Here is a 27,938-nt window from a genome sequence, read left to right on the forward strand (position 1 = left end):
CTCTTTGCAGATGTGACCGAGTTAAGGATCCTGAGATGATGAGATCATCTCGGGGATCCCCAAATGCATCACAAGTGACCCTATGGGAGGGAGGCGGGGGGAGGCTTCAGGAGCGGAGGGCAGAGAGAGATTTGAACAAGGCTATGTGCTATGCGTCCCTGTGTGCCCAAAACTCAGCACAGGGCTTGGTACAGAAAAATGAACTACATTTTTTTTTTTTTTTATTTTGAATGATCAGCACATGTGAGCAGTTCATGGAAAGTGGGTTAGGAAATTAACAGGACAGGATATAGTGCAAGGAGGGCAGGTGTCTTTGGGCATCATGTTACATTATTTGTTTCGCACGTTTTAAAGTTTATTTTGAGAGGGAGAGAGAGACTGAGAGAGAGAGAGACTGAGAGAGAGAGAGAGAGAGAGAGAGCACGAGCAGGGGAGGGACAGAGAGAGGGGGGTAGAGACAGAATCTCAAGCAGGCTCTGTGCCATCAGCGTGGAGCCCGATGCGGGGCTCAAACTCATGGACTGACCTGAAACCAAGAGCCGAATGCCTAATGGACTGAGCCACCCATATGCCCCTTGTTTTGCATTTTGATAGGCTTCTTCAAACATGTGCCTTGCCTTCCCAATAAGCCTTAAAGTGTCCTGAAGGCAGGGACCTCCTCCCCCTACAGCAGAGACCTGCACAGGGCTTAGCATTCAGCAGGTGCTCAATGAAGACCCACTGATGGTTGATTAAACACCCGGATCCAGCTGTACCTGAACTTGCCATCCCTTCGTCCACTGCTACGTTTCATCTAATCCAGTTTGAACTAGATGTCTTTCACACCTCCCATAAGAACCATGGCAAATACAGAACGAGGCTGGGAGGGGATGTGAACTGACTGTGGCACATCCAGGTATAGAACGGATGTTTGCCCAGTGAGGATAGCTACCCATTGGCTCAGGGTGGTTGGCACCGTGAGCCGTGGTTTAGAACGTAGAGTTACAAGAGTCACAAACTTCAGATTTCTGTAAGTCTGGGGAAGGCCCGGGGAGCTGCATTCTTCACTAGCTTCTGAAACAAGGGTTTGGTTCCAGGACCACCTATGGGAGAGGCTAACAAAGATGCCTGGAGTAGAATCAATGAAGCTTTTCGATTTTGCACGAACCTACCACTGACGTTGCAGCTTCGCTCTCTGCTTCAGCATGGCCATAGGTTCAAAAACGTTGGAGGGATAAACACCACAAAATTAGCTGGCTCGATTTGGGGAGGAGCCCGGCTGGCCATCCATCGGGATCCATTTGCATATGCTGATGCTCCAGAGGGAAAGCAATTGTTCAGGAGGAAACATGAAAATGCGGTGCAGGGAAAAAGATAGAGTGAACACAGGGGGAACACACTGAGAAGTTTGGGTATAGACATGCCTTTTTTGAGGGCTGGCGATCATTTCTGAAAATTACGGATTTTCAGCACTTGCTTTGGTCGAAGCGACTGTCGCTCTAGAAGCCATAACTTCGAGCCAGAAAAGATGGTGCTTTTATTCAAAAAAAAAATTGTTTATTCATTTTTGAAAGACGGAGAGAGAGCACGAGCAGGGGTGGGTCAGAGAGAGAGAGGGACACGGAATGTGAAGCAGGCTCTGGGCTCCGAGCCATCAGCCCAGAGCCCGACGCGGGGCTCAAACTCTCGAACCATGAGATCGTGACCTGAGCCAAAGTTGGACGCTCAATCGACTGAGCCGCCCAGGCACCCCGAAAAGATTGTGCTTTTAGTTGAGTGTTCTTGTCTTTGAGATGAGGCATGGGACCCTCTGGCACGCTAGTGTTACGGGTCCTATTCACAGAGACCACTCTCACATGGCCTCTTCTTCCAGAAGAGTTAAACATCTGTCCTGGACGTGCTGCGGTCCCTCGACCTTCATGGAAGAGCTGTGGGGTGGATGGCAGAAATACTGATGGTAAACAAGGGAAAAGCATGAAACCGGGTGTCGGGAGGCTAGGAACCCCAGCAGGGCTTCTTCCCCTCTCTGGTCCTCAGCGTTGCCATCTGTGAAATGGGGGCATGGGACTCCATCAACACGGGCACTTAGCGGTAGGGGTAGTCGGAAGGGTTTGAGGTGGCACATGAAATAACAGTAGACGCCATGTAGAAACCTGCCCAGGCTTTAGTTCTTTCCGTCCATCTGATTCCATCGAGGTCAAAGACTCAGTGTGGTGCCAGGACACCCCGAACATCTTTCTCACACTTTGTTCGTCTTTTTCAACAAGGGGATAGACATAAGGCACCGAACTCTAGGTAAGCAAAAGTATCTAGCTCGCATTCAATAATGGTGGCTTGTTTTCATTTTATTCGAGGCAAGGGACCATGGTCTCACACCCGTGGAAACGATCTAAAGGTTCCTTCCAAATAAATGCATGTGAGTACGAAGGAGGGGGACAAAGGGAACGGACACACTGGGTAAACACAAGTGCGGATGTAGGTGGCAAAGAGTCTCAGACGCCTGATATTTGCGGATACCTGAACCTTCCTGTCCCCGAGGACCCTTCTGGCTCATCCTTCTCTAAGGCTTTCTAAGAACGAGTCACTGCTCTCAACCGGACACCTCTTGTCCCTCACGTGCATTTAGGGGCTAGAGCCGCAGTGACCATGGACCATCTAGCATAATGATCGCCTTTCTTCTCCTGCTGAGACGTCCAACCTGCAGCCACAGCGAACACTGCCCGTCTCTCATTGATGCCATTTACGTCTGCATCATCTTGGATTCCCATGGCACTGATATTTCCATCAAAAGACATATCTGGGTGTGTGTTCTACATCAGAACCCGGCACGTATTTCCTCTGCCTGTTTACATTAAAAATACTCATTACGATTCAAATTACCTTCAAATTATGCTCATCTGGATCTCTGTGCTTTATAAAGACTCCCATGCCTATCTCTTCCTGAGGTTATAAGTTAAAATATTTTTATGATGATAGAAGCTGCTTTAAAGACTCCACAGACATTTGCTAAACTGTAGATAAGACAGTTTCGTGCTGAATAAGGTCTCTCTCACAGCCCACTCTGAGGAAAGGGAAACTGAGGCAGAGAGGTCTGGAAAGGGACGTGGCTTTAAGCGTTAATGTGAGGCTTCGTGGGTTAGTTCGGGCAGCACGCTGGGGGCTGGCACCCTACACGGTGATCGTGGGTTAACTTCACCCATCACTGGCGGTATGGAGGGGATAGTTAGCATTGACCATCCTCAGTTAGAATGCTTTGCATTCTAGAAATTTCATCAGCAAACAAAAGGTATGGGAAAACATGTTTTAGCTAATATGAGAGGGAGGTTCCCAACAGAGTTTTCAGCAAAGGAATACACTAACTCAAAGGCAGTGAGTCTCAAAGCACCTCAGGAGGATCCTAATCAGAGGCCCGATGGCCACCTGCCATTGTAGAAGAGGTTGAAGCATGGGATGCATGGCCCCCCATCCTCATCCAGCCCTGGGACAGTACGTTTCATTCTTTGTTTGACAGAAGTTTTGGTAGCAGGTGAAAGACACCCACCCAAATAAAATTAGGTGAAATGTATTAGTAGACAAAGGGACCACAGATTCAGGTATGGCTGGATCCAGGTGTTCGACGACATGATCAGAAAGCCGTCACCCCCCCTCCTTTCTGCCTTCCCAGGGGCTTCATTTTCCAGAAATCAGCAAAGCTGGCCTCCAGCCACTCCAGGCTAACAGTCTATCAGTCAAGCAGGCTGAGCAGGAGAAAGTCTCTAATCCAACTGGTCCAACAAATGTCTTGAGATTTTGCTAAGAACATAATCAGAAAGACTCACAAAAACTTATATACAAGAATGTTCTTTTGTATCTACCTTTTTTTGGCAAAACAATTAAAACACCTTAAATGTCCACAGGCAGAGGACTGCTTAAATGAATGGTAGGATATCCAAAGAGTGGAATACTATGCAACCAGAAAAAAGGGTGCATTCAGAGAATGAGGCAGGAAAACACTCTTGATGTACTGTTTAGCAAGATATATCATAGAAATTAATAATAATAGAAATTAATAGAATTAATAGATAAGATAAATAATAAGTTCTCAGTTTTGTCACAAAATACTTAATAAAAAATTGGATGCAAACTGGATGCTGTGCCTACTCTGGGTAATTCCTGACCTGACCCTCCCTCTTTGTTTTTAGGTCATTTGAAATTGGCTTCTTGGATGATGTAAGTCGTGGCCACATATCTGAGGGCAGGAAGGGTAAGGTTTGGCAGGAATTATGGGAGACCATACACACATGGCCGGAGAGCTGGCAGAAAGAATTCATTAATTTGCTGTGGGCCCACCTACCAGACTCTCAGAACACAGTGCCCAGCAGGGGACGCGGACCTGGATTCCTGGGCCACAGAGGGTCACACACAGTGGGTGACTGTGAGCGTGTACGAGGCCAGCTGGCTGTCGCCCGCTCAGGAAAAGTCACACATGCTATTTAGCAACAACCAATGCCCAGTGTAATGAATGAATGAATGAATGAATGAATAAGTAAATGCCTCCCCGACCCAAACAGGCCAGCTCAGCTGGGTCAGTTCTGAGGGGCATGCGTGAAAAGGACAGCTGCCCCAGAGCTCTGTGGCCCCACTGACTGGGGGGTCCAGGGGAAGGGGGGCTGGCGGTATGAGCTGGAGGGACCGCGAGTTCAGCCCGCCTCGTGCAGACAGAGCAGGGGGCTCGGGGTGCGGCTGAGGGCAACTCCGGAGAACAGAGGGGGCAGCCCAAGGGGGCAAACTGTGTGACTTGGGGGAAGGCCCGGGAACGGGGGGAGCTGCCCCCTGCGCTGGCCTGAGGAAGTCACACAGCCCCCATCTCTGGGGCAGGTACTGCTCTGAGAGCCTGGGGATCCCCACAGGGGGCCTGAGCCAGTCACACCGAAATCCTGCCAGCAGTGGCTCGCTCGTCATCCTGCTCTACCTTAGGCCAAGCTGGTACATGTGACGGCTGTCACTATTGCAAGAGGGACCTCTGGCAACACAAAGGAAAGCATCAAGCTGGCCAGGCGTGGCGCCCGACGAGGTCTAAGGGAGGTCTGGCAAGAGGCTTAGACTATGTTATGGGGACTCGCTCACAGCATGGCTGGACCAGGGGCAAGCCAATGCCCATCAGCGACCCCAGGACCACACCTTCCTGTCTGCCACCACGAGAGCTTCCCAGCGGCTCAGACACAAGTCCCGCACCCTGCTCTCAGCAGCCCAGACTGGCCCCCGGGGGCCTGATCGGAGGACGTGGGTTCAGGCTGGAGCAAGGCTCTTCTCCCCAGAATTGGGGGGAGGGGGAGGGGCTGGCGGACAGGCTGCGGAGGTGGTTTCTAATGCCCCCTAAATGTCATAGACTGGGAATATGAGAGAAGCGCTTCTCTCCAAGAGAAACGAGGCTCGGCCAGTGGAAGAAGGAGGAAAAAGGGCTGAGCCATCCAAACCGACATCTGTGTGAGTCCATTATGAAGGACATCCCCGGGTAGGCTCCCCCAGCCCTCTGCTTCAGCCCCAGACAGGGGGCCTCCCGCCGCAAGTGCCTGTGGGCAAGGAGAAGGGAGCTCGTCGCCCCGTTTACACCCTTTTTATCACATGCTTAGAAAAATGCACCTGGGCGGGCAGAGTTGCACTTTCCACCCTCCCCGGCTCGTGTTTGCTGTTAAAAGAGTCCCGTCCCCTGCTCTGCGTCGCGGGGACTGTTCTGACAGCGCGCATCTCTCTTGGGACTTTAATTACTCTCCCAGACTCACAAACATCAGCGATTCTGACCCCAGATGAGAAGGAAGTCAGTCTGGGGCTTTACCTCCTTAGTGTTTGCAAAGCACGGCCTGCTGAGAAGTTTTTCACAAAACAGCATTTCTCGCTTCTCGGAACAACAGCAACGAAAAAATTGAATTACATATCTGCCTTTTCTCCCTTTTTATAGAAATATTTATGATCTATCTACTAAATAATGCATTTGAGGGCGACTGTAGAAGTACGCACTCTATGTATACGCATCAAATAGGATACAAGCCTTAAGTTATGTAAACATAATTAGACTGACAATATCCGACTCCACGGTCCCATATTCAGGTTTCCACTTTTAAGGTACATGTTTCTTTCTTAGATGAATCGGCGTATGGACCACTGTCCCAAAGACTGAAATTTATTATCGGGAGTGCTTGCACTTTTTAAAGCTTTTCTCCCTCGCGTACACACAGAGGATTAAATGGGGTCTTTAATTTCTGGATGTGTAAAAACAAACCAACAAAAAAATTTCTCATGGATTTTAGAGGCTCCAGCCATGTGTGCGTACAGTTTTCTCTTTCTCTGTTCTTCCTCCCAGATCCTTTGGGCAATTGAATTGAATCAGGCGGCAGAAAAGGCAACTGATGAGGGAAAGTCGCTCAGGGAGGTAAGAGTCACCCTGAAATGCCCCGGGGCAGATTTTCTGGTCTTCCTTTCCATGTTCTGCTTTGCCACTGGCACTGCTTTTCCAGGGAGGCAGTCTGCATATCCCCCACGCTGCCTCCGGCCCAAAGGCCTGGCCAGTTCGTACCTTATGACTAATTCCAGCTAAACTGTCATGGATCAAATAGCAGCAAAATATTTCCAGTTGCCAGTCTCCTGTTTTCCAACTGTCCCTCTGTTATCCGTCTAAGTAAACATTTGTTCTGCTTATCATTTCTGAGCAAAGACATGAATCACTCGCCTAGAAGAAACCACAGCCGCAGCTGTTGCCTATTAGGAACCGACATGTGGGAACACGGCCTGCTAAACTGGACTCCAGAACTAAGTTTGCTTTTGGTTTGCTCTCATTCTAGAAAAGGAAGCCCAGGGCACTCTTGTGAACCAGCAGCTGGGACCGGCCTATCGTTGTGCGGTAGGACATTGGAACAAGCAAATTCGGAAACTGTTCCTTCCACTGGTTTGCCAGCACACCCGCAATCCCACCCTTGGTGGCTGTCCCTTGGTGGAAGATGCTGTCTTCAGAAGGTTCCTAGAAGGGGACCCGGATGTCGCCGGAGGCTGGTATATATACGTGGACCTTGAAAACCTTGAGGAGACCTTTGTTAGATCCTGGCTTCTAAGGAAGGATGGGAGGGAACCTTAAGTCGATGGCTCTCAAGAGTGTAGGGACCTGTCTATGTCTTCAGCCACTTGCATGAACACCGTATTTTCTAATAGGTTCTCTGCTGGTCATTTCTATACGCTTCATATACGTATACACCGACTAGGTGGCAGAAAAGGTGACGTAATCAAAGAAGGCAACAGACAAGGAAACACAAGTTTTAGTGCAGAGGAGCCTTCGGGGCCTGGTGGATTGTCCAAGTGGGCCTTGGAGGGCAGGAGGATACAGCTTCTGTGAGGGTGGGTTAAGACAGGGATGCCCGGATGTAATGCTAATGAACAGGTTTGGAACTGAGAAGAGGCAGGGACACAAAATCCGAGGAAGTCCCCAGCCCCTCCCAGGACTCTGGTTGTAAATCAGACATTGTCCCCCTTAGAGGAAGGGCGGTGACCTCATCAGATGATCCTTCAAGCCCTAAATCCCATTGCTCGTCTAAAGCACAATGCCTAACGGGAACCTGCATACAATAGGTGCTCAATAAGCGCACAGTGATGGAGATGGAAATACATTTAAAGCTGGTCCCCATCATCACAATTTAAAACTTTTGTTCTATAGAAGACAGAGAAGGGAGTGAAAAGAGAAAATACTTGCAAATCACCTGTTCAGTACAACAAAGAGTTTGCACCTTTCATATATAAAGAACTCTCAAAACTCAATAGCATCAAAACAAACAATTAGAAAAGTGGACAAAGACTTCGAGAGGCTCTTTACCAAAGGATATAAGGATAGGAAATAAGCACATGAAAGACGTCCAACACAATTAGCTATTAGAAGAATACAACATGAAATCGTGGCCGGATACTACCCCGTAACTATTAAAATGGCTAACACTAAAATAAATAAATAAATAAAAATTACTATCCATAGCAAGTTCTGGTAAAGTCTAGCAATAGTGACCTTCAGACATTACTGATGGGGATGAAAAACGGTACAGCCACTCCAGAAAAGGTTTGGCAGCTTCCTATCAAGTTCAACAGACACATACCGTTATGACTCAACAATTCCACTCTTGGGTGTTTACCCAAGTGAAATAAAAATGTCTCCTTACGTAAAAAAAAAAAAAAAAAAAAAAAAATGTACGCAAGCGTTTGTAGCAATATTTACCATAATTGCCCACCCCGAAAGCAATGCAAATATGCTTCAAGGAAGAATGGGAACCTGCGCTGTGGTACATCCATACAACGGGAACGCCACTCAGGCTTGCAACATAGCAGCAAACATTGCTACATGCAACCATTCGGAAGAATCTCAAAGGCCTTGCGCCAAGCGGAAGATGTTAGTCTCAAAAGGTGACATGCTATACGATTCCATTTGAATGACACTCTGCAAGGGACACAATACAGTGACGGAGAACCGATCAGTGATTCCCAGGGGTTAGTGGTGGAGGGAGAGCATGTCTATAAAGAGGAAACATGAGGCTGTTTGGGTGACAGGGGGGTGGAACCGCTCTGTATCTTGGTGGTGCCATTAGTCACACGAATCTATACGCGTGTTAAAATTCACAGGAACTGTATGGCACAAAGAAAGGTGGCCTCCTGACTTGCCTCTGCTCTGTGAGACGGCACTAGGGGTTTAATGACAGACTTTGCCCCCAGCCCCTTATTTGGGTTGCATTCGCGGACCTCTCGGCTGAGTCACCTTCCCATCTTCCAAGAGGACATGGAGGGGGCCATAGGCTCACGAGAGGGGATCGGGCAGTCTTAACTATTCCCCTCCGGAGACTTTACCCCACAGTGACCCTTGTGGTGTCTTCTGATCTACTTCGGGGTTCCAGCCACAGACACATAGCCCATCCTTTGCAATACTGGGTTACGGCTGTCTGCTCATTCCGTAAAAAGAAATGGAGCTTGTATTTTAGTTTGGCATTCCTCTCCTTTCATTTATTTGCTGTCCTTTTTGTTGTCGTTTGTTTGTTTGCGGGAAAGAGTGCTCAGACGAGGAGGCAGAGGAGACTTGTTTGTCCTGCCAGCTGAACTTAGACCCCAATAAGCACATTATCAGAAAGCTGCTGGGGCTTGTGGACCAACAAAAGGAGGGATTACACCAGGAAAGAAAAGACATAAGCTGCAGGGCATAGGGGATCCAGAGGCTGAAAGAGGTGAAGGAAATCCCTAGGTTGGTGGTGATGGAAAGCCCCGGATGCTACTAGCTGTGTGGTCGCTCACACGGTAAGGAACCAGGCTGTACATCGGAGGACCGCAGAGGGGATGCGTCCAGGGGCAAGAAGAAACTGTTACGGCAGGTGACCCGACGTGTCTGACGTTGTGGCACACTCTCCGTACCAGAGGGTGCAGGTGTGGGCAACCTTAATCACGTGCACAAAGAAACTCAAGCAGTTTGGCTCCAGGAAAGACAAGGTGAGAACGGAAACAACCGAACAACCCTGGGACATCCCTGGCCTCAACACGCAGCAAGAGCTACATAATGAACAATGAGTATTCGTTTAACGAAAACTTGTGATGTAACGGTCGTGAAAGAATGGGCAGGGGGAGGGGAGGAGTGGGAAGGCCAAGGTCACGCCACCAGTAAAAGCAGGGTCTAGAACGCAAGCCTGTAGATGTCAGCTCCGTGATGCTCGTCTGGGGGGGAGCGCCTGGAACGGCACCATTCACTGGGCACAGTTAGGGTGTGCGTGGGGTTCCATGTCAGCAACGGGAGAACCAGTGGCATTGGCATCTGTCTTTCCCAACAAGGGGAAACAAGTGACTGTGAACAGCCCCGAGGTCCTGCCAGCTCCGAGGGGTGTCCAGCGTGACGAGCAGGGCCTTTACCCTCTGGGCTCGGGCTCCTCACTTGTAAAGGGCTCTGCTTCCTGGCCGGTGGGGAACAGACAGACCCAAGCTGGGCTTGCCCGTGCCTAGCTGGGAACAGTGACTATGAAGACGACATTCGAATCTCGGCTGGCACTTGGGAGCCTCAGCCAGGATCCTCTGCTCAGAAATGGGATGAAACCCCTGGGCTCACGAGCCCCGGAGAAAGACGGACAAAGGAGCTGTTCTCGTCGAGCATGCAGGTCTGGGAGGACTTATCTCTGAGCACCCAGACAACAGGACAACAGGTGGGGGTCCTGGCCTGGATGAGGGCTCTGCTTCCTCGGGAATTCTAGAGGTGGGCGTGTTAGGTCAGAGAGGAAGTGAGACAGTTCTGATCGTCACCCTGTCCCATGACGGCCGAAGTTATTAGGTGCCCATCTTCTTCTTCCCCTAAGGAGAATCAACATGACTCTCTCATCCTTGCCTCAAGCCCTGCCTGTGAGCCCTCGACCGTGATGTTCCCCTGCCGGAAGGGCCTTCCCCCTGCTCTGACCCTTCTCCACTTTTCCAGAAAAGGGCTTCGATGGGAAGGTGACAGGCCCAGGGGCCCGCAGCGCGTGACTTCAGAACCCAAAGCCCAAATCCAACTACTCATCTCCTCTTGAAAGCCACCTACTGTTGTTCCAGAATGGTGCGGCTGAGGCTTTTCTCTTCATTTGATCGCAAACTCCTTGAGAGCAGAAATTGCATCACTTAGCGGAGGCTAACAAAGCGTAACAAAGCCACCCGGCATGCAAAGCGCGACAGAGCAGATGTTTATTTCTTGCTTGGATGGCAGTCTGCAGCGGGTGTGCCCGTCCACACCGTCCTTCAGGGATCCAGGCTCCCTCTACTTTGTGCCTCGACTTGATTTTACCCTGGTTCCTCGCCACTATCTGCATCCAGCTAGTAGAAGGGAAAAGAGCACGGAGTACCCCCAGGGTGCTTTTTATGGGTTAGACTGAAGGTAGAACACGTCACTTCTGCCCACGTTCCATCTGACAACATTCAGTTAAAGTCACACTGAATTGCAAGTAAGAAGGAGAGGTATGGTCTACTGTGTCCCCAAGAAGGGTGTGACTTTGGTAGATTGGTGCTTCTGTTCCCCTGATCCCTGGCCTCGGTCCAGAGCCCAGCACAGAGAAGGAACTGGAGGAGATGTTCCACAAGGGCTCAGGGAGCTTGCCCTGAGGTTGTCCTGGGGCTTAGCCAACCTCACACATCTCTGCGGAGGGAGGAAACCGGCCAGCTTGGGGCTCAGCTCTACCTGGGACACCCTCATACGTGGACCTGCCAAACCTCTCAGAGGAGGCGGGCTCCGGGGCAGCTGTGGTTGCATCAGCAAACAGACCGGAGGCTGCCCTTGTCGTCGTCCACATAAACCTCATCCTGGCTTCTGCCCATGGACGTCGCAACCTGTGGGGAAACCCATCTCGTGGTGCCAGTGGGTGGGCGGCAAGTGCCTACTGAGATACTGGGATGCCAGAAAGCTCCACCGGTCTGGTCCACCTGTCCCGGAGCAGCGCTGATGGGGCGGGGTGGAGGCGCATGGTGACAATGGCCTTGAAGGGAGTGGTTTCTATAGAACCACAGAGACAAGAGCCAGAGCAGAGATGCTTAAGGAAAGAACAGAGGCAAGTGGGCTGGAAGGGAACTTTCCCGATTAATTGGGAAAAATAAGGCTGAAGGTGGTAATGTGTATCACGACTCATCCACATGCACACACCTGGACCAGGTACCCCCTCTCCAGAAGCCCTGCTTTCTGCTGTTGCTGTCTAACACCCCATCTTTACTCCCCCCAGAGAAGCAGCCTGCTCAGGACTTGGGTGCATCGGTGTCACGATATGCCAGGTGGGGTTCCGTCGCAGAAAGGGCCCTGGGATAGAAGCCGGAGATCGGTCTTAGATGTCCTACCTCCAGAATAGACCTTGGCTCCGCACCCCACTGCCACGGCCACCCCCTGGCCCAAGCCACCGCCCTATCTCACCTAGACAATTGTCATCGCCCGCTCACGGCCTCCTGATCTCGCCCTTGACCCTGAAGTTAATTCCCTGCACCTCTGCCTTTGTGATCTTTTAAGGATGTAAATCCAATCTTGTCACTCTCTTCATTTACACTTCTGACTGACTTTCTCTATCCCCATCTGCCTGTCCCCTGTCTACTTCATTTTCTCCACAGCAACTCAGTCTACCCATAAGCAGACTTTATTTATTTTTTATTTTTGTAATGTTTATCTTTATTTTTGAGACAGAGAGAGACAGAGCGCGAGCAGGGGAGGGGCAGAGAGAGAAGACACAGAATCTGAAGCAGGCTCCAGGCTCTGAGCCGTCAGCACAGAGCCTGACGCGGGGCTCGAACTCATCAACCGAGAGATCATGACCTGAGCCCAAGTCGGACGCTCAACCGACTGAACCACCCGGGGGCCCCAAGCACATTTTACTTTCAGTCATTGTGCTTGATGATTTTCCCTCGCGCTGGAAGGCGAGGTCTGTAGGAGAGACCTCTGTCCTGTTCGCCTCTGTGTCCCGGGACCTATGAGGTGAGGTGTGCTGATGTTTATTTCAGACACCGGGTTTCTGTCGGTCTCCCCTTCCTCAGCTGTCAAAGGGGGCGGTGATCTATGCTGTGTGGTTTGCTCCTTAGGGTTTTGTAGGATTAGATGAGAAGATGAGGCCGTCAGACCCCGCAGTCTGTGACATGGCCATGCCACCAGGGTCACCGTCAGGCTGCTGTGAAGGACCCTGATTTTTGCAAGAAGCTTTCTTGTCATCACAGCCTTTTCTGAGGTTGAACCATGGCCTCTTTCCCCCGAAAACAATACCTAGAACGTTCCTCCCAGCTAGGAAACCTGGGAGTCTATTGAAAATAAATTAGTAATGCCTCATTCTCAACGAGACAGTCTCGGGGAGACTTATAATTTTATTTTTTCTAAGCGCACAGAATAACATATATCAAAAGGAGCAATAGTCTACCTTGTGTTTTGACTACTTCGACCCTCTTCAACCTCTGCCAATTTTTATCTCATTTTTGTTTAACTTTATACATCAGAGTTTAATTTGAGAGCTGGTCAAGAAGACAGTGATGTATAGGCTACATCAAGTGCAGCTGAAATTACCCCGTCCCCGGAGACTTCGGGCTGAAGGGAGGTTCCCTATCCTGTTTCAGGGGGTACAAGAGGAATGGTACACTTTGCCCCTTGAACCCAGCCTCCCTCCACCCAGCAGCCTTCATCTCTGCCTCGCATTTATTGATTTGGCCAGGTTTGAAAAGCTCACGAGATTGCATCCATCCACGGCTCTTGCCTCCCACGGCAGCCATGGGCTCAAAGCATTGGCAGCTGTGGACGATGTCATTTTAGGAACCAGAAAAAGGAGTTCTATTAGCATTGATTTTTCCTCTTTTTCAAATTGTTATCTTCTCTGGGAAAGCGTGTCCAGTCGGCAGTGTCGTCTGGCCGGAGAGAATGCTGGCCTTGCTTTTCTGAATATCCAGAGCAGTGCCTGACATCCCCCAGATTACGTGATAAGGATTGATGCATGAATGAATGAAGAATGAATGAATGAATGAACTGCCTTCTGCTTCCCCTTAATGCCGCTGTTCAGCTGGCCCCAAGTATTTTGCGAGAGGACGGCCACAACAGATGAACGGGTCACTCACGTAAGAACCGGTGAGCCGCTATCTGTCCCAAAGACTTTCCAATTGGAGTTTAGGGACGCTTGGGACCAGAAGGGACCTTGAGATGCTCCTACTGAAGTCTCATCTGTCAAATCAACGTTCACCAAGACGGCCTCGCCGGACAACCTCTATTCAACACCTCCAGGCAGGGACACCTGGGTGGCTCAGTGGGTTAAGCACCCAACTTCAGCTCAGGTCATGATCTCGCGGTTTGTGGGTTCGAGCCCCGCGTCGAGCTCTGTGCTGACAGCTCGGAACCTACAGCCTGCTTCAGACCCTATGTCTCCCTCTCACTCTGCCCCTCCTTTGCCTATACTCTGTTTCTCTCCCTCTCAAAAAATAATAAACATTAAAAAATAAAAAAATAAAAAAAAACACCTCCAGGGATAGGCCAATCACACCATGGCCTGTGGCTAGCATTTAAAAGTTATACTCCCTCCATAGCACTTTCCACAGTGTGCAGTTACATACTTGTGCAATTATTTGGTTAAAGTCTGTCTCCGCACAAGACCCCAAGAACACTGATAAGTTCTGTAACGAATTCACAAGAAAAGCCTGTCAGTTCACCTGTATCCCTAGGGTGGGGCACAGGGTTAATATCTAGGAAGCGCTCAATGAATATTTCTGAGTGAATCAGTCCACAGGAGCTGGGGTGCAGGGAATACCGTAGTTTGTTAGCAGCAAGGCAGGAATGAGGGCAACAGGTGAAAACACCCAGGGGTGGAAGTCACGTTACAACCTGACCACCTGCTCTGCTTTCAACCCAAAGTCCAGGAAGGGGGTTGGGGGAGCCATTAAGACATAGCGGGGTTGGGGCCAAAGATAAAGATGTCAACAGTGGCAAATATCTCTGGCAGATTCTTTGCTCTAGACCCGCACTGTCCACAACAGGTAGCTTTCAGCCGCCTTGTGTGGCTGTCATGTGCTTGAAATGTGACTGGCCCGGCCGGCCCGCAATGTGTCGTAAGTGTAAACTACACACCAGATCCGCAAAGTTTGCACGAAAAATCATGTAAAATGTAACATTGATAATTTTTATGTTGATTGCAATCTCGAAATAGTAGTTTTTAGGCGTAACCGGCTAAATAACATGTATTATTAAACGTGATTTTACCAGGTGCCCGGGTGGCTCAGTCATTTGAGCATCTGACTCTTGGTTTTGGCTCAGGTCACGGCCCCACGATCGTGAGACAGGGCCCCACATTGCCGGGCTCTGCACTGAAGTGTGGAGCCTGCTTGGGATTCTCTCTCCCTCTGTCCCTTTCCTGTTTACACTCTCTCTCTCTCTCAAAATAAACAAATAAAACATTTAAAAAAAGTAATTTTACCTGTTTCTTTTGCCTTTTTTGTTTTAATGCAGCTACAACAAAATTAAGAATTGCCTGTTCCAGAGGAAAGGCCTTGAGTAAGGAATTGGTCAAGAGCCTCCCCATGAACGCTTGTAACCGTACTGGCTGAAGTCCTGTCTGTTCTGCAGCCGGTGTTGTGTTAGGTAAAGGTTTAACCTTTGATTCCATCATTTTACTTTTGGGATGTCATCCTGAAGAAATAATCTGAAATGTGAAAAAAAAAATTCTTTATACACAAAGTTATTAGTTATAGCATCGTATAATAGGAATGAAAACCACAAAATAGCTTGAACATCTAAATAGTGGAAGAATGGTAATATGGGCTCTTACATCCATGTGAGGGAATATTACGCAGCTGTCAAAAACTCTGTTTACCCAAAATTTGATCATAACATGGCAAGAGGCTGTGACAGCCCTCAATCAAAAATTCATAATTCAAAACTTCTTAAACAGTATTACTGTCACTCAGAGGGGAGATCATTGGGGACAGCAAGTGGAGGGGGTCTATCCAACCGTTAACGGTGGTTGTCTTTGGAGAACGAGATGATAAATGACTTCTCTCTTCTTCCTATTTATTTTAATTTTTTTATTATTTCTTTTAATGTTTATTTCTTTTTGAGAGAGAAAGAGACAGAGTGCAAGTGGGGAACGGGCGGAGAGAGAGAGGGAGACACAGAATCCGAAGCGGGCTCCAGGCTCCGAGCTGTCAGCACAGAGCCTGACGCGGGGCTCGAACCCACAAGTCTGAGATCACGTCGGACGCTTAATCGACTGAGCCACTCAGGTGCCCCTTCTTTCTAATTTTTCAACTATATTTTATTTCATAGGATTTTGATGAGAGAGAACTATACATATCGTGTCTCAAGGAAAGAGGGCCGGTCACAGGAGTTTGTCTGAACGTTGTAAGAGGCTGCGGGTGGAAAGGCACGTCCGTTCACGTCTGCACCTTTGCAGCATGCACACCGTCACAAGGCAAACGCCCAGCCTTCTCTGTGGAAGTGCATCCTCTGTGGATATTTATTCCCTCGGCAAGTCAAGGCCGAGGCCCCCCTCTTGGCGGTCCCCCTCCTCCTTCCCAACATGAGCTGGTGCCCGTGGGTGTTTTGGGGGAGCGCAGGGTGCTGTGCTTGGGGGGCTGGCCTGGATGAGTGCATGACCTTTGCCAGTTACCTTCTGACAGGTGTGTCCAAAGGGCAGTCTGGGGGGGAAGCGAAGGAAGAGGAGTCAGGGCGGTCCCAGAGTGCCATTCCCTGGTCACCTCCCTATAGGTCCTCTGAAGGTCACGGCTCTGAAGACGCCCCTTGCCACATTCCGTCTGACTTCCAGCCTACAATCACTACCCCGCGGCCCGCGGGCCTCGGGGCTACAGCACTTCTGTGATTTTCCTCTTGTGCCGTGCTCACCTGCTCCTTCCCTTCCCAGACAGCCTCTTTGGGACATCCCCTGCGAACGATCCTAACTTGGGTGTGGCCTCTCTTCTGTTGGGACCCTCAACTGACACGGGGACTTAGTTGGAAACGCAGGGCCCGCACCACACGGCGTATGGAGAACAGAGCTGCAAAGCTTGTTCTAGAAGCCTCGTGTGGGGAGGGGAGGGCTGAGTTCTGGGGCCGACAGACCTGGGCTCGAGTTCGAGTTCCAACAGCCATGAGGTCCTTCACACATTCATTACCTCGCCTCATCTACAAAATGGGTTAAGAACACCTACAGTCGGTATTGTGTGGATTGAGCGACACAAGTTATGTATACTTCTTAGCTCGTTGCCAGGCGTGGAGCGACCTCCCAGCAGACGTTAGCTATCCCTACTACTGCCATGACCCACTGGGGCTGTCAGCCTCATGAGTGCAAATGTCCCATCAGCCACTGCTTCCAGAGGGCCCCAGTCCTCCCCTGCCCACCTGGGCCGCCGAGACTACGAGAGAGGACGCCACACCCAGACCCACACTCTGGGCTACACCGAGGCGCCTGCGTGAAGGGACAGGGGATGAGTCACAGAGAAAGAGAGAGACAGAGAGACAGACAGACAGAGAGAGACAGGGAAGCACCATCAGGAGATAAAGTGCATTTTGAGAAAATCGCTTGTTTATTTAGCTACTGCACTTAGGAAAAATATCAGAATGAGGAATATGGGTAATGACTAATGGGTAATGAGTAATAACTGAAAGGGGGGCATATACATTATCAAAAATACAGGAAAGAATGATAAGACATTTGAAATAAAAATTTGCATCCCTAAGATACCTCTCCTTCAACCTCAGAACGAGCGTACCTTTTACAAGCTCTTTGAAGACACTTCTCCACTCTCTTTGTCTCTTTTCTGTATAAGGCATCTTCTCTTTAACTCCCTTTGGGAAACTTCTCATAAATGAGGATTTGCATCTCCAGGGATTACTCTGGTTAGGAAAGTGTTTTATTAAAAAAATATATGTTTGCCACAGAATGCTGAGAGATATAATTAGCCGGCCCCTTCTGTTTTATTTCAAAAGGCTGTATGGCCAAGTTCTAATTAAACATATTCTCAGGACGTTTGAAATGCGAAGGTGCCTCAGAAATGGGCACTCAGATGAAAGACGAGAAGGTGTGGGGGATGCCTCATCTCTGCTCCCCGGTGCATAGCTACCCTGATTGATGAGCCTGTCCCAGCTCACCTTTGGTGAGCCCCTGCCCTGCATCTGGAATGCAGAGTCCTGTGCTTTTGGGGACCCGGGTGTGTGACAGGTTACCAGGTCTAAAGTGAGAGTTGCTAAGGTCCCTGCCAGCTCTGACATTCTGATGGTGCATTTGGATGTGGTCCTTGCCTAGTTCTTGCCACACAGCGTAACAATGCTCCAAATGCCCATACTTCATTTTACTTTGTGAGTTTTGGAATAAAATACGAGGCCGATGGAATCCTGCTCCCGATGGTTACTAGATAAAGCCACGCTGGCTCACCCGAGAAAAGCAGTGCTATGCCCTCCCTTGCGAAATGGGCAGAGTGATGTTGCCCCGTCTCCCTTCGGAGAAGCAAATGCCCTGGAAATAGACATGGCCTGTCTGCACACAGCGAGGTGGGCCAGGAGCCCACGGGAGCTGAGAGTTCAGAACCATCGCCTCTGAATTCCCCCACGTCGGTGCCCTGAGTAGCGCCCTCACTCTCTGCAAAGCACTTCCGTGCCCACTAAGCTCTCTTTAGAGGCAAGAGAGTTCTCATTCATCGCTGGTGGGGATACAGAATGATCCAGCCACTTTGGAAAACAGTTTGGCAGTTTTTCATAACGTTACACATACTCTTAACATACGACCCAGCACCCAGGGATCCACGTCTGGGTGTTGAGACCCAGGAGAAATGGGAACTTACGTTCATAAACTTAGGTTTACAGCAGCTTCGTTCATTGTCACCCCCAAGTAGAAACAAGCCGGTTGTCCTTCAGCTGTGTACGGATAAACAACCTGTGGTACCTCCATACAACATATTGATGCACTCCACACATGGGCCAATCTCAGATACATCATATTAAGTGAAAGAAGCCAGACTCAAAAGGGGACATCCTATAGCATTGCATTTAGATCACATTTTGGAAGAGGCAAAATTATAGGGATGAAGAACAGGTCAGTGTTTCCAGCGGTGGGGGGTGTGGGAAGGAAGGGCAGAGCGACCTATCGGCTACAAAAGGGCAGCACAGCGGCGTTTTGGGATGACGGGAGCTATCCCAAATCTTAATTGTGGTGGTGGTTTCAGGACTCTAAGTTTGTCAAAACTCAGAGAACCGTATACCAAAAGAGTGAATTTTACTCTGAAAATTAAAAAAAAAATCATTTTTGAAAGCTGCAGGCTTGGTGGTATAATGTGATGGCCATTTGAGATTGACCTTCCCCCCATCCTTTTCATTTTATCCTACAAGAGACGCTCATGAACCCAGTCAAAGCCTGGCATTCCCGGTGACAGGCACTGCTCCGCAGAAAGGGCCCCTGGAAACTGAAGGGAAGGACAGAGATTACACGGGTCAGTGAAAAGTTTCGGATTCTCTTTTCTGATGGGTGTGAACAAAGAAGCAACCAGTTCTACTTACCATTTGGGGGACTCTTGAAATCCTGACACAAAACACCTTGTGGATGAGAGGAGGGCAGAGAAAACGGGGTTCCTGTTTGTATAACTGAGCTGGGATTCACCACTAGACAATGTCCTTAAGCCAGTGACAGTAGGGGGCTGTCTCACTTGGCGACTAAAGCATCCTAGGAAGTACACTTAAGGGTCTCCTCGAACCATTTCTGTTCTGATCCACGGTGCCAAAGCAACTTGAAACAAACGTCTCTGAAACAGAGGACTCAGGTACCCAACAGAGGATGGGAAAGGGACTTTGACGGGAAGGGCAATCCAAGCAACCACAAACATCCCAAAGGGTGCTCCCTGTCTTTAGCATTCATGGAAACGCAAGTCAAACACAGTGAGACAGCAACCCCAACCACTAGATTAGGATGCATGAAAAACAAACAAACAAACAAACAAGCTAATAATATCATAGGCTGACAAGGATGTAGAACAATGGAAAGACTTAAGAATAGTTTCTGGGAGTGAAAATTGACATAATCTCTTTGGAAAACGGCTGGGATTTATAGATATGCATGCTGTATGACCAAGCAACCTTCCATATATGTGTAACAGATAGGCTCTGCCACACATGTATACAGCACATGAGTAAGTGTGTTCACAGTGGCATTTTTCATAATAGCTAAACAGCGGGGGGGGGGGGGAACTACTCTATTGCAATATATTCGTGGCCAACGGCTTTGAAAATAACCAACTGCCCATGTCCACATGGAAGTCTCACAGATGTAAAGCTGAGTGAAAGAAAGAAGACACAAAATAATCCATCCAGTATGATTTCACTTGTGTAAAGCTGAAAGACAGGCCCAGGGAGGTGCACCTACATGCTAAAACCACACAACAAGGCAATAAAGAGATCACTATAAAAATCAAGATGGCGGCCTCCAGGAAAGGGGGTTGCAACTGGGAGATGTTGGGGGCTTCTGGGGATTGAGTGGTGGTTACCCAGTTGTTTGTTTTATAATTTTTTTACTATGTATTTATTTAGGTAAAGTTATTTATTTATTTTGAGAGAGAGCATGAGTGGGGGAGGAGCAGAGAGAGAGAGAGAGAGAGAGAGAGAGAGAGAATCCCAAGCAGGCCCCATACTGTCAGTACAGCGCCAGATGTGGGGCTCAGTCTCACGGTTCATGAGATCATGACCTGAGCCAAAAATCAAGAGTTGGACACTTAACTGAGCCATCTAGGTGCTTTTATAAAATTATTTAAACCATACACATGATTGACCCATTCTTCTGCATTTGCAACATATCTCTCACACACAGGAACATAAGAAGTAAAAAACAAACAAACAAACAAAAAACTGGATTCCAGAGAAATGCCAATCTGGGACCAATAATAATGTGGAATGAGAGATTCCGAGTGAGGCGTTCTGGAGGAATGACCCCAAAGAGAGACCAACTAGGCGGTCTTAACCTTTGCCGTCCTTCATTACCATTTACTGCAACCCAAAGCCTTTTAGAAATATTTGCTTTTAAGTACAAGTTGTATCCTTTGTACTAAAGGATCAATCCTTTCTCTTAAGTTTAATATGAGTATGAATCTTATAGAGTGCTCTAAGTGATTCATTACACTTTATTTTTTTTTAATGTTTATTTGCTTATTTTGAGAGAGAGAGCGCGTGTGCTCGAAAGTGGGAGAGGGACAGAGAGGGAGAGAGGTCATCTCAAGCAGGCTCCAGGCCCAGGGCGGAGCCCCACGTGGGGCCCCATCTCAGGACCCTGAGATCATGACCTGAGGAGAAATCAAGAGTCGACGCTTAATTCACGGAGCCACCCAAGCGTCGCTCGTTACACTTTAGATCAGATCTGTTCCTCATGTGAGTCTACACAGACTTAAGGCAAGCTATTCTATTCAACTGCTTTAATTTGCCTGGAGGTCTTCATCTTAAAAATTCAACCACCATTGGGGCGCCTGGGTGGCTCAGTCGGTTAGGCGTCCGACTCTCAGTTTCAGCTCAGGTCATGATCTCGTGGTTTCATGGGTTCAAGCCCCGTGTCAGGCTCTGCACTGACAGTGCGGAGCCTACTTGAGATTCTCTGTCTCCCTCTCTCTCTGCCCCTCCCCCGCTCGCCCTGTCTCTGTGTCTCTCAAAATAAATAAATAAAACTTAAAAAATAGTAAAAAAAAAAAAATTCAACCATCACAATGAGAAACGCAGGAGGCCACACCCAATACCTCTCGAGTAAGTAAAATACATACTGTGGCATCCAGGCATAAGCTTCCTGCAGTTTCCTTGCAGAAAATACTTTTATGGTCTTATCTGAGTCTATTAATTCCATTTTAAATATAAACCTAACATGCTTAGAAGTCTGTTTCCAAGAATACATCAGCTTAGAAAGAGAGAAGTGACAAGAAAACAGTTACTAGAGCCCATGACCGCTAAGAAGCTGACGCTGCGTAAGAAGACAGATGGAAAAACGTCTCAACTCTCCTAGGTCTCGGGGGGCATTTATTGCAGGGACAGCAATGAATTGTTAAATTAGAAATTGACTAAATCTTTTTTAAGAAATCAGTTAACAAGCGCGGTGCATAATAGATGGTGACCGTCAAATGTTTGGCACACCTTAGCATCCAAAAAAAGTCAGTTGTGTAGATATCGTCCTGCAAAGAAGTCCTGCCGTGAAAATACTAGAGATATTTTATTAGCCCCCTGAGCCGCGGTTTTACATTCCGTGGTTTCGGTTACCCGCGGTCATCTATGTTCCAGAAGCTGATGATCCCCCTGATGTATGGTCAGGAGGCCAATAGTCCCTGACGGTGGGTCACGATGCCCACATCGCCCACCTCACTTCATCTCATGGTGTGGGCATTTCATCAACTCACATCCTCCTCATAAGAAGGGTGAGCCCGGCACAATCAGATACTTGAGGGAAAGAGAGAGCCCACACGGACACAACTTTTATTACAGTATATTGTTACAGCTGTTCTATTTTACTACTAGGTGTTGTTGTTAGCCTTCTACGATACCTAATTTGCAAATTAAACTTCATCGTAAGTGTGTACGTTTAGGAAAAAAATCAGAGGATATACACAGTTTGGTACTACCCAGTTTCAGACATCCATCGGGGGTCCTGGAACGTAACCCCCCGTGGAGAAGGGGGAACTACAGTAATCCAAATCCAAGTCCCTGGGAGTATACATGTGTACATAAACACAAATATTTAAATAAATAAATAATTATATATATATATACACACACACACACACACACACACATATATATAGGTAGCTATATGTACATATGCATGGATGTATATTGGAAAATATTAGGTTATATTTTGCTGTGAGTGTATGTGTATGTGTGCACATGTGTGTGCACGGTGGTTTGGATCCTGTTAAAGAATTCCGGATTTGGATGGAATTCGCCCTGATAGCTGAACAATTACGGAACAGCTGCATCTTCAGAACAAAATGACCTTTTCATCAAGTTACAAAACATTAAAGGTTAAAGAATGTTTGAAGGGGAGTTAATACTTTTAAAACATTGGGAAAATTGCCATGTTTTCAAAGACCTGACCGAAAGGAAAGGTAAGCGCCAGACCGGCAGGTATGAGCTCTATTGTGGGGAGGGGGCATGATACATTTGCATCGCCTGCTTCATTGAAAACTATGAATGAACCTACCTCCTCAGGAAATGAGAAGAGGCAGGCCTGTGATCGGCACAGCACGGGAGCTCACGCAAGGAACCCTTAGCGGGCTGGTTCCTAATTGCAATTTTGAAGTCACATCTCTTCCTCTCGCGAGTAGCGATGGCAGAGAGCAAATCAATGAGGGTGTCAGATTTTCCAGGCTTCTATTTTCCATCTGACCTGGATGGCACACATTCCAGTCACTACTAACAGGGAAAACAGAAATATCAGTGAGCCTCCTCACCATACCCCTTTTTTAATTAGCTCCCAGAAAAACCTGGCGGAATCTGCCTCGTTCGCCCTGCAGATGCTCACTCTTCCCAGGAAGTCAGGAGGCCTGTGCACTGCTCTGCCTCCAGAAACTCCCCTCTTCCTTTTTTTTTTTTTTTTTTTTTTGCCCCACTCCAAGCACCTGCTTGCATCCTGGGGTGCATCCAACCCCACGCCATTTATATGCCTATCTTCAGGGAGGTCTGACCCCATGGCTATTTATTGCACAGCTACTGCATATGCTGAGCCCTTCCCCAAAGCAGCCACATATGCGTCAGCCCAGGTGAGCCTCACAAGTACTGGGACAGCAGGCTCTACTGAGACTCGCCGTGGGCATGCAGCTGGTAACACTGTTTCTCTTTCAAACCCTTGTCTGGCCCTGAAAGCTCCCAGAATGTAGCACAAAGAGGCAAAGGTTTGGAAGGGCATCTCCAACTTTGATCGGATGTTTCCTCCCCGAGTCCCTACTCAGTGCTTACGATGGAGGGAGCTGCTTTTAGAGATGAAGGACAGAAGGCTCAAGGATGGGGTAGCAATCTGCAGGAGGGCACTTGGTGAGTTATGGGTCATGAGCCCAGGGCCTGCATCACACGGTCAGAACTTGCATTCACCCACAAAGTGCACAGGTGCACACCCAGAGCAGACACACTGCGGGCTTGACCTTTCTACGCTGCTGGCTGGTATTTCTCTCCTAAGAGAAAGTTGCTCTCCTTCACTCCTCCCTGCAGCCTTTGCTCCCTCATTCCTGGTGCCTAATCTGGTTCAGGTAGGACCAGGTCCTGGGCTGGATAGACAGCCCTCTACTCTCTCCCCTTTACTGTCTCCCTTCTTGACTCTCAACGACATGCCCTAGATAGTGCCATCCCCAAGAGAGAGCGGCTTGCAATTCTGGACATTTGAAGCAGGAGTGACTCCTTGACAAATTTCACTGTTGGAGAATGACTCTGGCCCATTTTCAAGTCTCATTTGTCCTGGCCGACAGGTAAGGCCTGAGGAGGAGTTAGGAGGGTTTGCTGGCTGGGAGGGCCTGTGCCCTGCAGGTGCCCTTGCTGCCTCTGAGACCAAAGGCTTTCTCCTAGTGGGAACCTTATCCCCAGACATTCATGTCGGCTGGGACGAGTGTTCTCTTGGAAGCAGGGAGCCTCCTTTTACACCTGAACCCACCCCAACACCAGCTGTTCCCCCAGCATATACCCAGAGAGCCCCTTCTCTTCAGCTGAAACGCTCCTAAAAACCTTAAATGATGCAAATCAATCCCCCTCTTTGGGCCATATATTTTGAAAGTATTGCTAACATCTGTAAGGCGATCAAAAGTCAAAATCCAGGCTCTCTCAAATTTGTATTCAGTGCTACTATTTTTTTTTTTTCTATGTGCATTTACAGTTAGGTGACCAGCCTGGGGCCAGGCTCTGAGAACACCCCCTGGCCCCACCTCCCCATCGTCCCCTTTGCCCCTCAAGAATGAGGCAGGGAAGGAAGGATGACCGTGGATGATTGCCTGAGCTGAGTATGTCTCCTAGAGAGGCACCTAGAAGGCTCTTTGGGCAGGAACCCAGACTTCCCTTCAGCCTGACCACCTTTTGGCTGAGAAGAGGGGTGGAGATCAGGCTCTCCCTGGAGCAGTTGTTGGCCGGGACCCTACTCTAACTCCTGGAAAGATGGAAAAGGAAAAACCTACTCACCGGTCCACACCAGGGACAGGCAAGTGAACTTCTAAAACCTCTGTACTTGAAAAATAAGGCTGCAGGGGTGGGGTGGCAAGGCCCCGGGGTACTGGGCACAAGAGGGGCTATGGGGCTGGGGGGAGGGGAGAGAGGCTCAGGGGACAAGAGATATCCCTTGGTCCTTGGCAGAAGGCAACCCAGTATTCTGTGCAAAGCCCCCCACTAAGTCTTGAGCCTCAAGAAGGAGCTGGGCCTGGAAGCTGGCCTCACCTCGTGCCTGTCGAGCCCTGTTTTCCTGCAGGTCAGCACCAGGGCAGAGCTGGTCCCTTCTGTGTGCACTTGCAAGCACACTTATTTCCACACCCCTCCTGGCTGGGCATCTGTAGCCTCTACACCTCTCCTTCCTTGCCTGCCTTTGCACACTCATAGGAGCTCCTGCCTCATGGTCTGGGCACTTGCTCCAGGACGTGTTTTCCCAGGAGGTGCCCCAAACCAGTCCTAGGTCTGGGTGCCCTGGACTTTGGGGCCTGCGTGGGCACACAGTTCTCTGTTCAGGGCAAGTTGGGTTTGTCTGCTCCAGAATTTCAATACTGCAGGACGCTGGGGAAGGTATCGTGGACCTGAGTGGGCAAAGGTCTTGTCTTGAAACTATGTCAATGGAGCAGGCACACTGTTTTAACTTTAGCTGTGTTAGGACAACCTAGGGAAGGGGATGGGGTGAAGGGGCCAGATCTCCTCTTAAACCCCTTCTTCAGAGGTCACCACCGGCCTCTGCAATCCCCCAACAGTCCAAGTGCAAGAGGCGCGAGGAGACGGCCGCGCACCTAGTCCTGGAGGCCAGCGCTGAGAGCACCCTGAGCCCGCCACCTCCCTGGCCCAACTCCCGACTCTCTGTCCCTGGGGCTGGAGCGACCGCCCCCGATATCCCACCTCTAGAGGGCGCTGATAGAGAGGTGGTACTGCGCATTCCCGCCGCGGGCTCCACGGGGAGCCCCCGGGACTCCACCCCTCACCCCTGGCCTCATTTGAATATTTCATTGGCTGCCGCCTGTCTGGTCAATTTATCATGCAAATGCGGGTGCCCTCCGCGCCGGAGAGGAGCCACCGCCCGCGCTGGAGAGCGGCGCCCGATTGGTGGCCGAGACAGCGGCATTTGTAATATTTTTCTTTGGGCATTGGAGTCATTTACCAATGCCATCGCCGCAACTCCAGGCACTGAATCACAAGCCACTTAAAGGGTTTTATTGGCAGCTTTGAAACTTCTTAACATGTTCTTTTATTTTAAACCAAGTGTCAACCTCTTTCTGACCTCCCCCCCAGCCCCCCACCTAAAAAGCTGCGGCGACTACAAAGTACCTTGTTCCCTTGCGGGCTGCGCACGACGGGGGGGGCAGGGAGTGGCCGCCTCTGCCTCACCACAGAGAGGAGGACTCGACCTCTTTGGAGTGAGCGCTTGCTAGACCCGAAATAGATCATTTTTCCGGATCCGTGTGGGGGTTGGGGAGGGACTGACAGAACGCAAAAAGCAACCGGAGAAAGGCGGAGGAAGGAAGAAAAGAAGAGGAAAGAGATGGGAAAGAAAAGTGTCAGGAAGAGGAAGACGTTGGGAAGAATTCAGAGCTTCTCTGCAGAGGAGGAAAATCTGGGGAGCTCAGAGCCTCTGAGGTCAGGCACTACCTGCATACAAAGAATCTGACCCTTCCGACCACCTCGTCCCAAAGAACTCCCGCTCTCCTATTCAGGACATACCAGGGATACGCGCAAGCTTCAGGCAACAAAAAATGAGAAAGAACGAAGACCCGGCCCGGTGCCCCTCTCTCTTGTACCTGTCCTACCGAGAATTGCCCTTGGTCTTCCCCGTTTGTAAATTCAGGGACGGACACAAAACCATAATGTGTAAGACAGAAAAAAGCGCGATACAGGAAGAGAAAAGGCAGAGATTCTTCCTCATCTTGCAAATTCCCCGGCCAGTTAATGAGGTCACCAGGCATGCAAAGCTGGGCTGTCTGGTCTGCGAAGAGCGGGTGGGTTGATATCTGAGACCTCCTTCTCCTCTTCCTCCTCCAGTGTTCCTCCACTGGAGTCCGAACACAGCCTCGCACTGTGCTGCCCACGCACTGATTCAGACACACCGCTGGTGCCGCAACTCTTGCATCGGCGCGGGAAGGGCTGAGCAACCTCTCCTTTCCAGCTAGCAAAGGGCTGCTCTCTCCCAGCCAGGGGAGAGCCCCGACACGGCTGCAGCTGTCTCCAGGGTGGTTTTTTGTTTCTGTTTTTTTTTTTTCTTTTTTTCTAAGCTCTGCCCAAAAGGTTTCCAAAAACCCATTTCATCCAGAGTGGGAAAAACCATGCCACGCAGCAGCGAGTATTCGGGAAATTCCCCGCAAAAGTCAAAGCAGGCGCGTGGGATTTGACCAAAGGGCATTTCGCCAGTAATTGCTCCTCCGAGCTAGACTTACTTGTGTACCTGACCTCCTTAGACCAAGACACAAAGACTTCTTATTTTCTTTATTAAATCCCCGGTCTCTTAAAAAAGTTTTTTTTTTTTCCCCCTCAAAGTTCCGTAAATGAGTGAGCTTGAAAAATAATTACAGAAGAAAGATCCAAACTGGACTCTCCAAATTTGGAGATCCAAGACCAAGAACACAGGCAAGCTTGGGGGGAGGGGGGGAGGGGCGGGTGTGGTCCCAGCCTGTCTTAGAAAACTGGAGAAAGTGGTCTCCAGGAATCACCCAACCAGTAGAGGGGTATATAGTAAGAAGTGCTTTCCCTGGAATTACCATGCTCCCTCCCTCCGTTAGGTGTATAGGTTTGGTTTTGCTTTAACAGGCTTATAAACTGCCTGGAAATTTCCAGCTGATAAAAATGAGGCATTGAGGAGGAGGACCTGCCAGCCCTGACTTCCTAAGGGGCTTGGTCAGGTCAGCTTCCATCCAAAGTTTTCTGTGTCCAGTTGTGCTGGCAGCTCAGGGCCAGCCTGGGGCTCCCTTGCTCTGCCCCTCCCCAAAAGACCAGGGGTATCAAGGTTGGCCTGGGAAGACCACAGGCCCTGTTGCCTTTGAGTCCAGTGGTCCTACGGGAATGGCAGGCATGTGAAAAGTTGGCAAAATTGGGCCAGACTTCTGTGCGCTCAGCTACGAGAAATTGACAAAGTAGTAAAGTCCCGGGGAGGGGAAAGGTGGGGGGCATACAGGTACCCCGTGTATTTGGGGAGGTGCTTCATACCCCAACACCAATTCTTGACTTTGAGAGAGAGAGGTCTCCTACTTTTCTTCAAAGAGAGATCTGCACCCCCATCCCATAACTCCACCCCATCTCACATCCAGGCACCCCCCAATGCAGCTCCCCGAAAGCCCCCACAGAAGTG

At 49.4% G+C, this 27,938-nt stretch overlaps 2 long non-coding RNA genes across 4 annotated transcripts in view; both read right to left on the bottom strand.

Moving 5' to 3' along the window:
• Positions 1-27,938, bottom strand: part of LOC109494828 — a 48,713-nt gene that overhangs the window by 16,466 nt on the left and 4,309 nt on the right. The window lies entirely within an intron of this gene.
• LOC111558012 lies at positions 14,904-20,049 on the bottom strand. The gene is made up of 2 exons (XR_002738433.2): positions 17,191-20,049; positions 14,904-15,125 (listed from the first exon to the last, which is right to left on the bottom strand). It is a non-coding gene; the product is annotated as an uncharacterized LOC111558012 (long non-coding RNA).

This window comes from Felis catus, chromosome E2 (genome assembly GCF_018350175.1).
Source record: "Felis catus isolate Fca126 chromosome E2, F.catus_Fca126_mat1.0, whole genome shotgun sequence".
In the NCBI taxonomy this organism is placed as follows: Eukaryota; Metazoa; Chordata; class Mammalia; order Carnivora; family Felidae; genus Felis; species Felis catus.